This window comes from Canis aureus, chromosome 7 (assembly GCF_053574225.1).
Source record: "Canis aureus isolate CA01 chromosome 7, VMU_Caureus_v.1.0, whole genome shotgun sequence".
NCBI classification, from domain to species: Eukaryota; Metazoa; Chordata; class Mammalia; order Carnivora; family Canidae; genus Canis; species Canis aureus.
The window spans coordinates 18774900-18790569 of record NC_135617.1 but is presented as its reverse complement, the minus strand read 5'-3'; the positions used below and the strand labels follow the sequence as shown (position 1 = coordinate 18790569).

Below are 15670 nucleotides of genomic sequence, written 5' to 3'. Positions count from 1 at the left end.
CAGGAAGGGAAGGAAGGAGAGGGACTTTCTTAGGAATTCATTTTATCTCATAACATCAGAGTTTAAAATTTCTGATACCTAAGTTTAGGATATGCTTAAAGTAAAAATAATGCTCTCTCCAAACAAAACAGAACAAAACAAAACATAAAAATAAAAATAATAAATCTTAGGACCAGTAGTATCACTGGATTCTTGGCAAAAAAACAAATATAAAACCACCCTGGAAGCACATGCATTTAAAATATCATGGATGAGATTAAATTAAACATAGCAATAGTACATGTAAATGAGGAAACAACTTGCCAAATAAAAGACAATAATTATGAGATAAATAGCATAACAAAATCTGTAAATACCTTGTCATAAAGAAGGTACAGATACCATTATGTAATAATAGGATACAAAAATATATAAAGTGCTAGTATGCTCATAATTTAGCCTGCACAATAAATTTTAAGTGAGAATATTATTAGGAATAAAAATGATTTCTGTCTAATAATGAAAGTAAAAATAAACTATATGATGTAAATATTCAGAATATTTATATACCAATGAACATAATCTCGAAATATATAGTATAATTCAGTCCCAATCAAAGGACTATCAATATTTATTTTTAATGAAATTCTCAGTAAGCATCAAGAGAATTTTGAAGAAAATAAGAAAAAAATAGAGTCTGCACTACTGGATACCAAGGCACACAACAATTCTGTAACAAGACAGTGAGGTACTGAGTGAGGATCAGAAGAGAACAAAGTAAGATCAAGAAACAAAATATAAAAGTATTTAATCTCTGGGAGCAATGGCATTTCAAATTAGTGAGAAAAGGACAATCCGATTTGAAAATGGGATTGGGATAGGAGCACATGGGTGGCTCAGTCAGTTAGGCTTTCAACTCTTGATTTTTTTTTTTTTTTTTTGCAACTCTTGATTTTGACTCAGGCCATGATCTCAGGGTCATGTTGACCCATGTCTCAGGAGGAGAAGACCCCCATGTTGGGTCTTGTGTTGGGCTCCATGCTGGGCACGAAACCTACTTAAGATTCTCTCTTTTTCTCTCTCCCTCTGCCCTTCCCCTTCTTACTCTCTTTTTCTCTTAAAAAAATAAAAATAAAAAAGCACTGGGATAGTTTGGAAATGTTAAAATGGATCCCTTAATCATACCATTTATTTAAAATATCCCAATCATGTTATTTATATACATAAATGGGAGATAATCTAGATGAGTAATAGGAAAAAAAAAAGTATTCCTTTACTATTATGTTAAAAAGGGAGAGTGTCTTAAGCATAAAAGAAAAATCTCAAAGCCATAACAGGTTATTACAAACTAAAATAGAAAAATAAAATTGTAGGGGCTCCTGGGTAGCTCAGTGGTTGAGAGTCTGCCTTTGGCTCAGGTCATAATCCCGGGGTCCTGGCATGGAGTCCTGCATCAGGCTCTCTGCAGGGAGCCTGCTTCTCCCTCTGCCTCTGTGTGCCTCTCATGAGTAAATAAAATCTTAAAGAAAAAAAAAAAAAAAAAAGAAAGGAAAAAAGAAAATCCAAAATGGGGGAAGATGGTGGAATGGAAGGATCCTGAATTTACCTCTTCCCTAGGACACACAGGGACAAAAACTATATTGATTAGAACTAACTCTGAAAATGACCAGAAGATTGGCAGAACAGATCTTTCACAGCTAGTCCTAGAGAAAAGGCTGCATTGAAAGAAGTAGGAGGGGCAGAGACATGATTGGGAGCCAAGTTCCCAGTGTGACTAACCATAAACTGAAAGACAACACAAGCATAGAGGAGCAAAGGGATTAAGCCCACACTGGGCACCCACATGCAGCCTTGGGGACTTTCACTGAAAAAAATGAGTCCCCATAACATCTGGCTTGGAAAAGCACCAGGGCTTAACTCTCGGAGTTTTAAAATCAAGCTTAACTCCTGAACTAGAGGGTGATAGATAACTGAATCTTCAAGCTTAAAGAGCCAGCATGCCAAATAAGTTGGTCAGAGACACAGCACAAAAGCAGCAGTTTGAAAGTACCTGGGGTATCCCTGAAGGAGGTTTATTGACTAAGCTTAGGACATGTGCTGGAGGGGCAGGGATCTGTAGGAGCTCTCTCCAGGAACAAAAGTGTTGGCACCATTTTCTTGCCTCTCCTCGGCCAGGATAGCTGAATGGTTGCAAAAGCCAGTTCTAACACTCTCCATCTACCTAGCAAGTACCACCCTGGTGTTCCTGGGCATACCCACCTGACTGGACCTGCCTGCCTCAGCAGGAATCCTTCTCAAGCAGCTCCTGCCCCATCACATCTGACAGGTAGCCTGGCCAGGACTGGTACCACTCTAAAGTGACTCCTGCCCTGGGGAGGGGGAAGGTAACCTCACATACCAGCACACTCACAGTTTCTGCAGCCAGGCTTATTTGTTGGCTGCATAGGCAGGAAACACTGCCACTCAGTGCACCTGCAACTGTGACAGAGGCTGATAATAGGCAGCTAGCCTGAATGTGAGTTCCACCCATCAAGAAGACAACAGCAGCTGCAGCCTGGCCTCTCAGCAGCATGGGGAGAAAACCATGCCCGTGTGTGCCCATAGTAGGCAAAGCAGGTGATTGCAGCTAGCTGGACTAAAGACCAGCCCCACCCACCTATTGTGACCACAGCAATTATGGCTAGCCCTAATAGAAGGGTGCATGCAAGCTGACATAGAATACAATCCTGGAGAACTTGATTCTGGTAACCAGGGGGATGGACTATAAGGCACCATAGGACCTCATCTACCCAAGGCTACTACTTTTAAGACCAAGATATATAGCTGACCTACATAATATATAGAGACAAACACAGAGTTGAAGAAAATGAGTAGATAGAGGAATGTATCCTAAATGAAAGATAAGACAAAACCATGGGGAAAGAGCTAAATGAAATGAAGATATGCAATATATATATATATATATAATATAAAGAGTTCAAACTAATGGTTATAAAGATACTCACTGCATTTGAGAAAGAGTGAGTGAACTCATTGGGAATTTCAACAGAGTTATAAAAATATATAAAAAAGAATCAGAGCTGAAGAATACAATATCTGAAACATACCAGAGGGAATCGATAGCAGGTTAGAGGATGAAGAACAGATCAGTGATCAGGAAGACAGGATAGTGGAAAACAACCAAGCTGAATAGCAAGCAGAAGAAGAAAAAATACATGAAAATACCTTAAGGGAACTCTGCAATATCATCAAGCTTAATAACATTTACATTATAAAAGTTCCAGAAAAGCTTTGGCAGAGTGGGGGGTGGGTTGGAGAGAAAACACCCCTGAAAAACAGAAGGTGAGAGCTTCCCTAATCTGAGGAAAGAAACAGGCATCCAGGTCTAGGGAGTGCATAGAACCACTAAGAAAATGAACTCAAGGAGGTCCACGCCAAGATACATAATTAAAATGATAAACAATAATGATAAAGGAGTAATATTAAAAGCAACAAGAAAAGCAGGAGAAAAGAAAATACAAGTGAAAACCCATAAGACTATCAGCTGATTTTTCAGCAGAAACTTTGCAGGCAGAAGAGAGTGTCATGATACATTCATAGTGCTTAAAGGAAAAAACCTACAACCAAGAAGTGATTTTAAGATACACTACAAAGCTGTAGGAATCAAAACAGTATGTTATGAGCACAAAAACTAGGTAAGTAGATCAATAGAACAGCATAGAGAGCCCAGAAGTAAACCCACACTTATAAGGTCAATTAATCTACAACAAAGGCAGCAAGAATATACAGTGGAAGAAAGACAATCTCTATAATAATTGTTTATGGGAAAACTGGACAGCTACACATAAAAGAGTGAAATTGGATCACTTTCTTACATCATACATGAAAATGAACTCTAAATAAATTGAAGACCTATATATGAAACCTGAAACCATAAAACTCCTAGAAGAAAACATAGGTAGTAATCTCTTTGATACCAACCTTAGAAACATTTATGGCTATGTCTCCTTAGGCAAGGGAAACAAGAGCAAAAATAAACTACTGGAAGTACACCAAATTTAAAAGCTTTTGCATAGTGAAAGAAACCACCAATGAAATAAAGAAGAATATCTTCAATGTGAGAAGATATCGGCAAATGATATATCCAATAAAGGATTAATATCCAAAATATATAGATAATTTTCTACCACTCAACACCAACAAAAGAAACAATTTGATTAAGAAATGGGCAGGGGAGCTGAAAAAATGTTATGGCAAAGAATACATAGAGATAGCCAATAGACACATGAAAAAATAGATGCTCAACATCACTAATCATCAGGGAAATGCAAATCAAAACCATAATGAGATTTACCTTGTACCAGTTGGAATGGCTAATTTGAAAAGACAAGAAATATTTTAAAAATTTAGACTGTGGAGGCCGAGAAAATTAAGGCCATTCCACCTTAAGTTAAGCGTTAGCACAAGTACAGCCATCTCAGGCCCCTGTGAATAAGAGCTGAAATTTGCATTACTTCAGTTACAGGAAAAAAACAGTTTACAGCTTAATGCCCTAGAAAGCCCCATATTAGAATGAGAACAGAGCTTAATGCCCTTGAAAGCCCCATATCAGAATGTAAACAGAACTTGAGAAACTCCTCCGCCCCTGCCCCTTCTTGGGGTCCCCTAGACCAGCCCATAAAACTAAGCTGGAACCCACCTCGGGGTCCAAGTCCCTGCTCTGCTGTGTCGGGTACACTTGGACCCAAGCTGGAGCTTGTAAATAAACCCTCCTGTGTTTGCCTCCGTGTCAGCTCCTTGGTGGTTTCTCGGATACATAATCTTGGGCACAACAAGACAAGAAATAACAAGTGTTGTCAAGGATGTGGAGAAAAGGGAACCCGTGTGCAAGCACTGTTGGAAATAGCATGGAGCTTCCTCAAAAAAAGTTAAAAATTCCATACAATCCAATAATTCCACCATTGGATATTTATTCACAGAAATAAAAACACTAAATTGAAAATATATCTATCTGTAAGAGAACTTGTCAATGCCTCTGATTGGCACATATTCAAACGTTGTCTTTTTCAAGAGTCACATGTTTTATTTAAGCATCTTTGTTTATTTGATGGGAGAAATTATTTTACAACATATACATATATCAAATCATCACGTTGTCCACTTTAAATATCTTACAATTGTATTTGTCAATCATGTCTCAGTAAAGCTGAAAAAGTAAAATAAATGATCAAAAAAAAAAAAAACAAAAAAAAAACACTTTTTTTTATGCATGGCAGAAACCAAAGTCAGCTGAGATAAATAAAAAAGAATACTTCTAAGGAAACAAGCCTGGATTCAACTGACAGAAGTGCAACCTAGGTTCATCAAGCACAGGACCAAAAGCTGGAAAGATATCAAGCACAAAGTTACCTTTTTTTTTTAAATTTCTATGTCCCTGTTTTTCCATATATGCTGATTGTAAATCAGCTTTTTCTATTCCTTAGTCCACATAAAAGAATATAGTTTTTATTCACTTGTAATTTTATGTGCTTTATTTTCTTCATCTAGTCACTTGTATTCACTTGTAAGTTTAAACACCTACAATAGATTAAATTCTGTCCCCAGATGACAGAATTGGTTTGATCTACCTGAAGGCAGGTGTCTACTGCTGGTCCTCATAAAGATTCAGGGCATTTAAGTTTCACCTCTGGAAATGGAAGGAGCCACTCCAAAGAAGGAGGTATCACTATGATTTTGGATCAGCCTCAAAAAATGCTTAAAAAATTATTCTTAAGAAAAAAAATTATTCCTAAGCAAGTGCCTATAATAATCAGGAGGTTTAAGGAGGAAAGTAAAATTTTTCATTAGCCATCAAGAAATTAGAAAAAAAAAAAGTTATGTGAAAAGTTTTCTCATTCATGTTTATAGCCCAGATTGAAGGGACATTGAGAACAGAGTTTACATGGTAAGAATGCCATGCCATGTTTTCCTCTTTTTACCAGAAAATCTACTGTAGAAGTAAAGCATTTCTGTGCAGATGATAAAGATAAGGTCTGGTTAGAGACCTGGCAAAGGCAAATGAGTGTAGAGAGAAAGGAGTCTATGATAATGCATCAAAAGAAACCTGGTTCAATAGGAAAAAATAAATAAGGTTCTGCTTACACAGTGAGTGAAGAAGGACAAGTCAAGGGACTGGAGGTTTTAATAAGATAAATGTACAATTGTTGAGAGTGTATGAAATTGAAAATCCTGGAAAGACAAGAGGTGACAGAGGATTGGCAGTGAAATTTAAGATTTCAAAGTGGAACATTTCCCATTGACGTTAAGTTTCACAGTGGCCTTGGCAGGCATCGCTGAAATGCAGTGATTGTAAAGTTCACTGATATTGAGGAAGTCAGTGACCTTTGATACCACACCTTCAGTTTTGTTTTTGTGTTGTCAATTTGAACATTAAGCTTACTTACAATAGGGCCTGTAGATGTCTGTGTTTTAAATGCTGGTAGAAGGGAACACTAATAGTAAAAGATCTGATTCTAGAACCCCATCCTTTAGACTTTAGGTCTCTGTAACTTTCACTTGCATCCTTTGATCAGATAAATATAATCACAGTGGACAGTTAACAACTGAACAACTGAATCAATAATTCTTCTAATAATTAAATAGTCTGAAACTCTAAAAATAATGAAGTTTCAGATAATTTGTGAAGTCAGTTGAGAGGGGAAAGATTTAGAACCGCATAAAGCATCATTCAAGAACATTTATAATAAACATAAATGTCTTTTAAATCTCTAAAAACTACTTAGTTTCCATCTCTACTTATAAACTCTGAAATCTTTAACACACATATCAATTCATACACATGATTTACTTTCATTGTGGTCAAATCAAGGACATTGCTTTTAACTCTCATTTATAACTTTATTTTACACAAGTTAAAAATAGCTATAAGTTAAAAAAAAAAAGACAGTTTCATAAAGTAAGCTCAGCTCTGTGCTTATCTATTAGTGAAAAGGGAGCATGCTGAAGCTTTGCTATAAGTGGTCCTCTGGGGTCCATTTTGAGGTACTCTGTTGTACAGGAAAAAAGCAATAGGTTTTTCTGTGTTTCTAGTTATAACCTTTCCTAAGCAGCCTCAAAAGATTTACCAACTCTTTAACAGCCAGTGTTTTAGTGATAGCTCCTGTTTTAGAATATTCTGGTTAACTCTAACCAGCATTTAAAGAGCCTTCAAATCCCTGTGAAATAATCATATGTTCTTCACCAGTATACTTCTTTATTCCAGTATGTATAAACTACCACTTGCTCAAATGAATCCGTTTATCGACTTCCTTTTAATCATAAGATAATTAAACTAGCCTCACTGATTGCGTCTTTTCCCCTTTGTTTAGCATAAGTCATCTCATTGCTGGTCATCCTGACAGAGTATTTATTCTGCTTCTCTCCTCCCTCAAAAATACACAATAAAAATCCCATTTTACACAATAAAAATATATGGCACCCTGGTTATTTAAATATATTTATTCTCACTTTCTTACCCAATGAGGCTATCTGTCCCCCTTCCCAACTTCTTCTTACCGACTTTTGCCTATGTTTTGTTATTCCTGCCACATATCAAAACACTCAAAAACCACATCAGCAGCTGGCTTAAAATATCAACTTTCTATTATTTAAAAAAATAATAATTCTGTGAGTTGACCCTCACTCTTTGGTTTCCCCTACCCATTCACGCATAGCAGTGATGGGTACTGAGATAACTGGAAGGTCCAAAATGGCTTTACTAACATGGGTGGCATTTGATACTGGCTGCTAGTTGGGGACTTAGCCAAGGCTGTTGTCTGGGCCCCTGAGTTCTTAGATTCAGAACCAGGAAAAATACACTTCACTTCTACTAAGGGAAGATCACACTGAGAAAGAGTGCATGGGGCCAGAGATTGTGGGGTTCATCTCTGGCAACATAATGTACTGAGACCCACCTGATCGATGTGGTAGGTCGAATTCTAAAATCACCCTAAAAATCCTGGCCCCCCAGTATATAAGCCCTGAATAATCAATCCTCTCTCCTTGAATGTGGGTGAGAATGTGAGTCAGATGGCACAGTCACTTCCCTGATTAGGTTGCATTATAAGGACAAGTTAATTGATAGTTCCTACTGGGATTACATTGTGTTATATACGATTTTGAGAGATTCCTGTTGATTTGGAAGAAGTAAGCTGCCACGCTGGTTGAGGCTGCCTGGCTAACACCTGAGGGTAGCCTCTCTTCTTGTGAGAAGTGGCCCCAGCAACAAAGTGGAAACCTCAGTCCTACAACTGAAAGTTCAGAAATGAATTCTGCCAACAACCTAGATGACCTTGAAAAAGTGCTCCAAAGCTCAGATAAGGTTATAGCCTTGAGCAACACCTTAATTTCAGCCAGGTAGGACCCTGAGCAGAGGACTCAGTTAACCCCTGAAAACATTTGACCCATTGAAACTGAGATTTTAAAAAAAAAAAAAAAAAAAATCATGTTGTTTCTACACTGCTAGATTTGTGGCCATTTGTCACATGGCATAGGAAAGCCATACAACAAATGTCTCAATCTGCTGGGGATTCTGAGACAAAATGTCATAGGCTGATTGGTTTAAACAAGAGAAGTTTATTTTTCTCATATCTGGAAGCTAGAAGTCCAAGATCAAGGTGCCTGCATGACATGTCTCTGAGGGCTCATTTCTTGGCTTATAGGTGGCCACCTTCTTGCTTTGTCCTTACTTGGTGGTGGTGGTTGTGAGGGAACTCCCAGGTGCATCCTCTTAGAAGGGTAATAATCCCATCATGAGAGTCCAAACCCAAGAACTCGTTAAACCTATTCTCTTCCAAAGTGCCGCTCTCCAAATTCCATTACATTGGGAGTTAGGGCTTCAGTATATGAATTTGGAAGACATAATTATAAGAAGAAATGACTGATGTCCTTAATCTGAGGATTTTAGTGCACATCTTCAAATAACAATCTTTTAGTCTTCTATAAATTCTCATCCTGAACTTTATTTAGCATTATCTTTTTCTAAAAGTAATTGCCATTTGCTTTTATCCAACCAGAGCATATTTCCATTATTCTAACATTCCACATTTCACCTCATTTTCTTTCTTTCTTTCTTTCTTTCTTTCTTTCTTTCTTTCTTTCTTTCTTTCTTTCTTTCTTTCTTTCTCTTTCTTTCTTTCTTTCTTTCTTTCTTTCTTTCTTTCTTTCTTCTTTCTTTCTTTCTTCTTTCCTTTCTTTCTTCTTCTTTCTTTCTTAATTTTTCTTAAATTTCTTTCTTTCTTATCTTTTGCTCTTAAATCATATCCTCAGCAAAATTCTCCTGGCTTGATATTATTACAATTTGACCTTCTTTCTCATCAAGGAAAGACAGTTATTTTCAACAGTATGTATCTGAGAATATTGGTAGATGGAATGGTTATGTTATAAGTTCTTAACTGCCATTTTGATATTATTATACGTTTAGCCTATAGCAAAAGCTCCTACTTCTAAGAGATGCTTACATTCTTAGCCAAATAATTTTTTGCCCTTCCACATTTCTGGTATTAACCATTTTGTGTCAATGCCATTAGGATTTTACATTTGATTCATACATCCTTCTAAATCTACCAAATATTCTGTGTGATGCTTGTGTCATTCCAATAATTTTTCTTCATAATTTCTTTACACACTCAGCTCTGGATATCTCCATCCTTTTAGAAATTCATTTTCATGGTCAACTGTTAACTCTGCACACTTTTGAATTTTTTTCACAATACCCAATATACCTGTCTTTTGCTTAATGCCAACTCCCATTTTCCACAGAACAAGATACTGATGTTCTACTAGCATTGCTAAAATATTGCCTAGGTCTATGTGGTCTGAGATGGCTCACCATAATGGCCTTCTACCTAGTGAGAAACAGAAACTGAATAGGACTAGTCTCCTTCTTAAATGAGCATAATATAGAAATTGAACTCATTATGTTAACCACATCCCATTGACTGAGCATAGCCCTACCAGTTGTAGAGGAGTAAATTCTGTGTGGCTGTCTCTCTAGCTGAAATGTCAGGATTCTCTTACTGAGGGAAGGTTTTTGGACAAAGTGTCTCAAAGGACACTTTGAGTCTGCTACAGTTGATGATCACAGGAGTGTTTACGTCTTCTGGGATCCTGAGGCATTATTATCTGTTTCTGTACAATGTCATCCTGCAGGTAAGTGAATTGGTAGCATTCAATTTCCCTTATTTTGTAAACCTAAAATTGAGACTCATGATTTAACAAATATATGTGAAACTAATGGAAAGATGTTATAAGTTAATATTGTTGCAGTATTCCCAGGAGATACAGTCATGATAGTGAGTGGATAGAGATCTATGCTGCTGCTGTTTTCAGCCTGGGCAGGTGTCTGTAATACTCTAACTTTTTATCATCAAAGGAACAAATTATTTAGAATCAGAAAGACCTAACTCAATCATCAACTCTATCATACAGTCAGTTATTTAGCATCTTTAAATTTCTTCTTCTCATCTGTAAAATAGAGCTAATTGCTATTTCATGGTTCAGATTATAGAAGCATGTAATGTGCCCATTGGTGCCTGGCACAGAGAAGATAGTCAGTAAATGGTGAATGTTATCATTAGTATTTTATGTGTTGCTTCTCTCTTTGAGCATAAATTATTTTTCCCCAGTTCTTTGTATCTACTAATCTTACTCTTTGCTAAGACTCCCAAAAGTTCAAACGATCTCAAGTTGACTAAGACAAAAATACTAAATTTTCTGCCTCTATTGTACTCCAGCAAAGAACTAAACCCACATAACTAATACAAACTGGTGTCTAGTGTGGTTTTGCCCACACCTTGATAGCTTTCATCAGTTAACATACTATTACATGTCTCTCCCAAACCAACCCTTGATTTTACTTTGGTGCATTTCCAACCCACAATCCTATCAATCACGGTAGACTACTTTCCTCCTACTTTAGGAAGGGCAATACTGATGTGAAATATGAATATCCACATTGATGTACACAATAACAACAAATAATTATATGATGACCTTCCATCCTTAACAGGTGGGAATAACGTATCTATTCTGGGAAACATGAAGTGTTCTGAAGTTTGACCTTCTTTAAGAACATATTCTATTGTGAAAGAAATAAATAGTAGCACCCAATGCCTAAATATATTTTTCTTCTTAACAGAGCCTAACTTTAAGAAAAATCAGCCTTAAATTTTAGTGAAAATGTGTTCTGCTGAGAAGAAATACAGACATATTAAATACATAAAAGGTGTATTCAGTAGGATTCCTAACCACAATAAGATTTTTTATAATAAGAAAGAGGAAAAAGAAGTGAGTTACCATCTTTGTATAAAAATACAAAATAACAGAGTACAACCCAAACTGAAAATAACTGACAAATCGACTTTCCTTTAATAATAGATTTTCCATGATTTAATTGCATAAAGTAAATACACCCAGAACAGAGAGGCAAATTGATTTTTAAAGGCCATAATATTTCGTTGTAGCTTTATCTTACAGATACTAGAAAGTGAAGGATTGATGATGTTTGCTAATATTCTATTAATCATAGAGAAATAAAAAATAAATATTGTTATTCATCAAATAACAACAGAAGATTAATCTGAGTAAGTTTATTGGAGCTCTCTTTGAGGGAGCAGTTAAGATTTACAAAATCTGAAACCTAACTTTAATGATTATTATTATTATTATTTTTTTTACTATGAGAAAGACCAATGAAACTGGAAAACTTTGGCTGAGTTTACTGTAAAATATTAGCAAATTCAGTATATTCAGCAAATTAAAGTCAATTGTATCTGAAGATTTATTTCTCTAACAATTTTATTAGCATGCACTCTTTGACTCTTTGAGTGTGCTGAAAAATAGTTGGATTTCATTCCTCTGGTATGGAAACTGAGTATCCATGAATATTCTCTCACCTGTTTTCAGATATTAAGTACATGTGTTTGGGAGAAGGAAGAGAGAGAATGAAAAAATTGATCAGTCTGCTGAGTTTTAAATAATTAAATTATTATAAGCAAAGGATATTATCAGATATTCTATAGTTCACCAAAGTATGAATACACTAATTTATACAGCACATTTTCACTATAAATTCTAGTAATTATTATGCCATAATATTAACAGAATAGTTTAAGTGATTTATCTTTTTGAGAGGATACACATTTTTTTCTTAGTATATTAGAATTTTGAGATCAGAGTTTGAAATTTTATATCAAATGATGCTATTACTAAAAGTATTATTTTGGTAAATATTTGTATCATGTATTTTCATGAAATAAATTTATTAGATAATATATAGCCTCTACTTCAAATCTCAAACTCATTTACACTTCTAGGATTCTGCAATGTGAAGAAAGCCCTATTTTGTCAAAGCCCAGCTTCTCATCAGGAAATTGTTCTGACATTTCTGCAAATATCCCACATTTAAATTTTCTCTTTTAAAGACAGCTTATCTATACAAATTCTTAGGAAAATAGTATATATGAGTTAGAACAAAATTACTAAGTCACCTAAAATTGTCAGAAAAAAAAAATGTAAAAACTGAAAGCCTGATAGGTTTATCAAGTATATTATTTTCTTTACTCAAAATTTTATTTGTAAAGCCTTAAAAGAAGCCCCACAAATGTAATAATTAATTTCCCATTGTATGAACAGTGACTAATATGTTTCTAGAAGGATGAATAGATGATTTCTTCTCATAATCCAAAATTTTTCACTCTCTTCTGTACATTGGTTAGTGCTTAGTGGCAATTATGAAATATATTGTACTTAGACATTTGCCAGGCTTATTACTCCATTAAAAATAAATATACAAAAAAAAATGAAAAATAAAAAATAATAAAAAATGAATAAATATACAAACACATAGATATACACACATACATGCACATGTGTGCACATGTATACAATATATATTGTATTTGTGTATATGTATGTATTGCATATGTATATATGGAAATACACACTAATCAACATTTTGGGTGACCACTCCAAGTACTTTCTATCCTACAGGATACAATTGCTATCCTGCACCTTTGACAATTCTGTGCCCTGTCAAAATAGTAGACATAATTATTTTAATGCCACATGCTAATTATAACAAAAACTCAGTGTAGCTATCTGTTGAATTGTTCATCTCTAGCTGAAGTTATTGTGTTACTCATAGCATGATGCCAGAACCTAGCCCAGTGGCTGGCACAAAGCAGGTTCTCATATATTTTATATTAACATTCCAGTTCTGCTCCAGAACTGATTATGTCAAGGAGGAGGTTGGAATCAGAGCTAAAGATATGTGCAAAAAAAATTGCCTCGATCCAATTTCACATAGAAACCATAAATTAGCACAAATTTATTTCAAAGAGGGCAAAGTCTCAGAATTAAACAAACATACAGAAGATAGAGGTGAAGATAGTGTACTGAAATTACAGGAGAAGCAGGTATAATAAACAAGAAACAAGCATGAAAATGAACATTTTAATATTCTTTCTGCTAAAAATGTATGTACAGACAACATTTTCAGGGGGTAGAAAGCATAGGTCTCTTCTGTGCAATAGCTTCAATTTGGAAACTTTATTATTCCTGAAATTTTATACCTGATTAGGAGAAATGAAACAGTGGGTTTCAACAGTGACCAACATGGGTTGGTCAATGCATACGTACCATCACAATAGGAAAAACAACTCAAAACACTGTACTTATAGAGTGACTGACACAGGACTTTTTGCTTGGATGTATAATCTGAAATAAGGCACCATCTGGCATGAATACAGAAGATGTCAGAACTCACAATGAAAAGCATACCAGAGAGTTTTCAATGTAGAATACATGGCCGGTATGTCTCCAGCCTTGTCTTCAGGCCTAAATTCTGATGCCAGAGAAATTCTGAGATGAAAGACAAGTTAAATTTTTCCAGTGTTTGGATCTTTTTGGATTAATTTAATATATATTATCTAATATGTTGAAATGTAGTCCCTTCTCTGAACACTCACCCCAGTTTGCAACTAATCTGGAAAAGCCTCTCCATAAAAAAATATGGTCCACTTATTTACAATGAACAAAAACTCTACTGTCACACCATATCTAATCTCTGGAATAGTGTGGTGAGAACCAAGGACAATCACTCAGAGTAGAGGCCACTGAGGTAGGCAAGAAATAACTTTTCCTCCAAAGTACTGAGGATATAATTATTTCTGTATTAGAATAGGCTAGGTTATGCTCAGGCAATGATTAATTCCAAAACCCTATGGCACGAAATAATGAAAGTTTATTTGTACACATGTCCATCATGGCTTGCCTGGGGACTTTTCTCAACTATCCAGGCTGATATAATAATCCAACATCTAGAGAGCATTGTTGGATGCTAATGTGGGGAAATGCATTGGCGAATTATACATTGGTTCTTAAAAACTTCTGTCTAGCAAGGAAATGTATCACTTCCATTATAATTTATCAGCCAGAGCCCATTACATAACTGTACTAACTTCAAGGGAAGGGGAAGGTGCAGATCCTACCAGGTACTGAGACAAAGAATGGAGATAACTATAAATTTTTATAAAGTTATCACAATTTATAATTATAAGTAACATCTCTTCAGTTTTCTTTTATATTTTAGGGAACTAAAAAGCAATTGAAATATTACTTAAATATTAAAAGAAGCAAGGGTTATCCTTAGAAAACTGATGGCAGATTAGGTCCACTATTAGAGAATAATCTTTAAAAAGAGTAAATGGCCTTTTTATTTAAGTATCATTTTATCTTGACCTGCATTAATCTGTTGATTAGTGATGTTGAAAATTTTTTCATGTGTCTGTTGACTGTATGGCTTCTTTGGAAAAATGTCTATTCAGACCCTTTGCCCATTTTTTTTTTTTTTAGATTTATTTATTTATTCAGAGAGAGAGAGAGAGGCAGAGACACAGGCAGAGGAAGAAGCAGGCTCCATGCAGAAAGCCCGAAGTGGGACTCGATCCCAGGTCTCCAGGATCACACCCCAGGCTGCAGGCGGCGCTAAACCGCTACGCCACCGGGGCTGCCCCTGCCCATTTTTAAAAATGTATTAACTTCTCTCTCTTTTTTATTTTATTTAAATTCAATTAATTAACATATAATGTATTTTTGGTTTCAGAGGTAGAGGTTAGTGATTTTTCCGTCTATATAATACCCAGTGCTCATTACATCACGTGCCCTCCTTAAGGTCCATCACCCAGGTACCACATCCCTTCACCCCACTTCCCTCCAGCTACCCTCAGTTCATTTCCTATGATTAAGAGTTTCTCATGGTTTGTCTCCCTCTCTGATTTTGTCTTATTTTCTTTTTTTCTCTCTTCCCCTATAATCCTCTGTTTTGTTTCTTAGATTCCACGTACGAATGAGATCATATGATAATTATCTTTCCCTAACTGACTTATTTTGCTTAGCATAATACCCTCTAGTCAATCCATGTTGTTGCATATTGAGATTTCATTTTTTATGGTTGCTGAGTAGTATTCCATTGTGTGTATATATATCACATCTTCTTTATCCATTCATCTGTTGATGGTCAACTGGGCACTTTCCATAGTTTGTTGTGGATATTGCTGCTATAAACATCATCAGGGTCCCTTTGGATCACTAGATTTGTATCTTTGAGGTAAATACCTTGTAGTGCAACTGCTGAGTGGTAGGGTAGGTCTAT

The 15670-nt window shown here is 35.6% G+C and overlaps 2 long non-coding RNA genes across 5 annotated transcripts in view; one reads left to right on the top strand and one right to left on the bottom strand.

Moving 5' to 3' along the window:
* LOC144317108 (uncharacterized) overlaps positions 1-2625 on the bottom strand; it is a 47534-nt gene extending 44909 nt beyond the window's left edge. For 3 of the 4 annotated variants that reach the window (XR_013382987.1, XR_013382990.1, XR_013382988.1), the window contains exon 1: positions 2239-2625. This is a non-coding gene — a long non-coding RNA (uncharacterized LOC144317108). Of the gene's footprint in view, positions 1-1324; positions 1499-2238 lie in introns of all 4 variants that reach the window. The other variant, XR_013382989.1, reaches the window with a different exon arrangement.
* The window catches only part of LOC144317109 (uncharacterized), a 141622-nt gene that overhangs the window by 15111 nt on the left and 110841 nt on the right, over positions 1-15670 (top strand). The gene's annotated exons all lie outside the window — the stretch shown is intronic.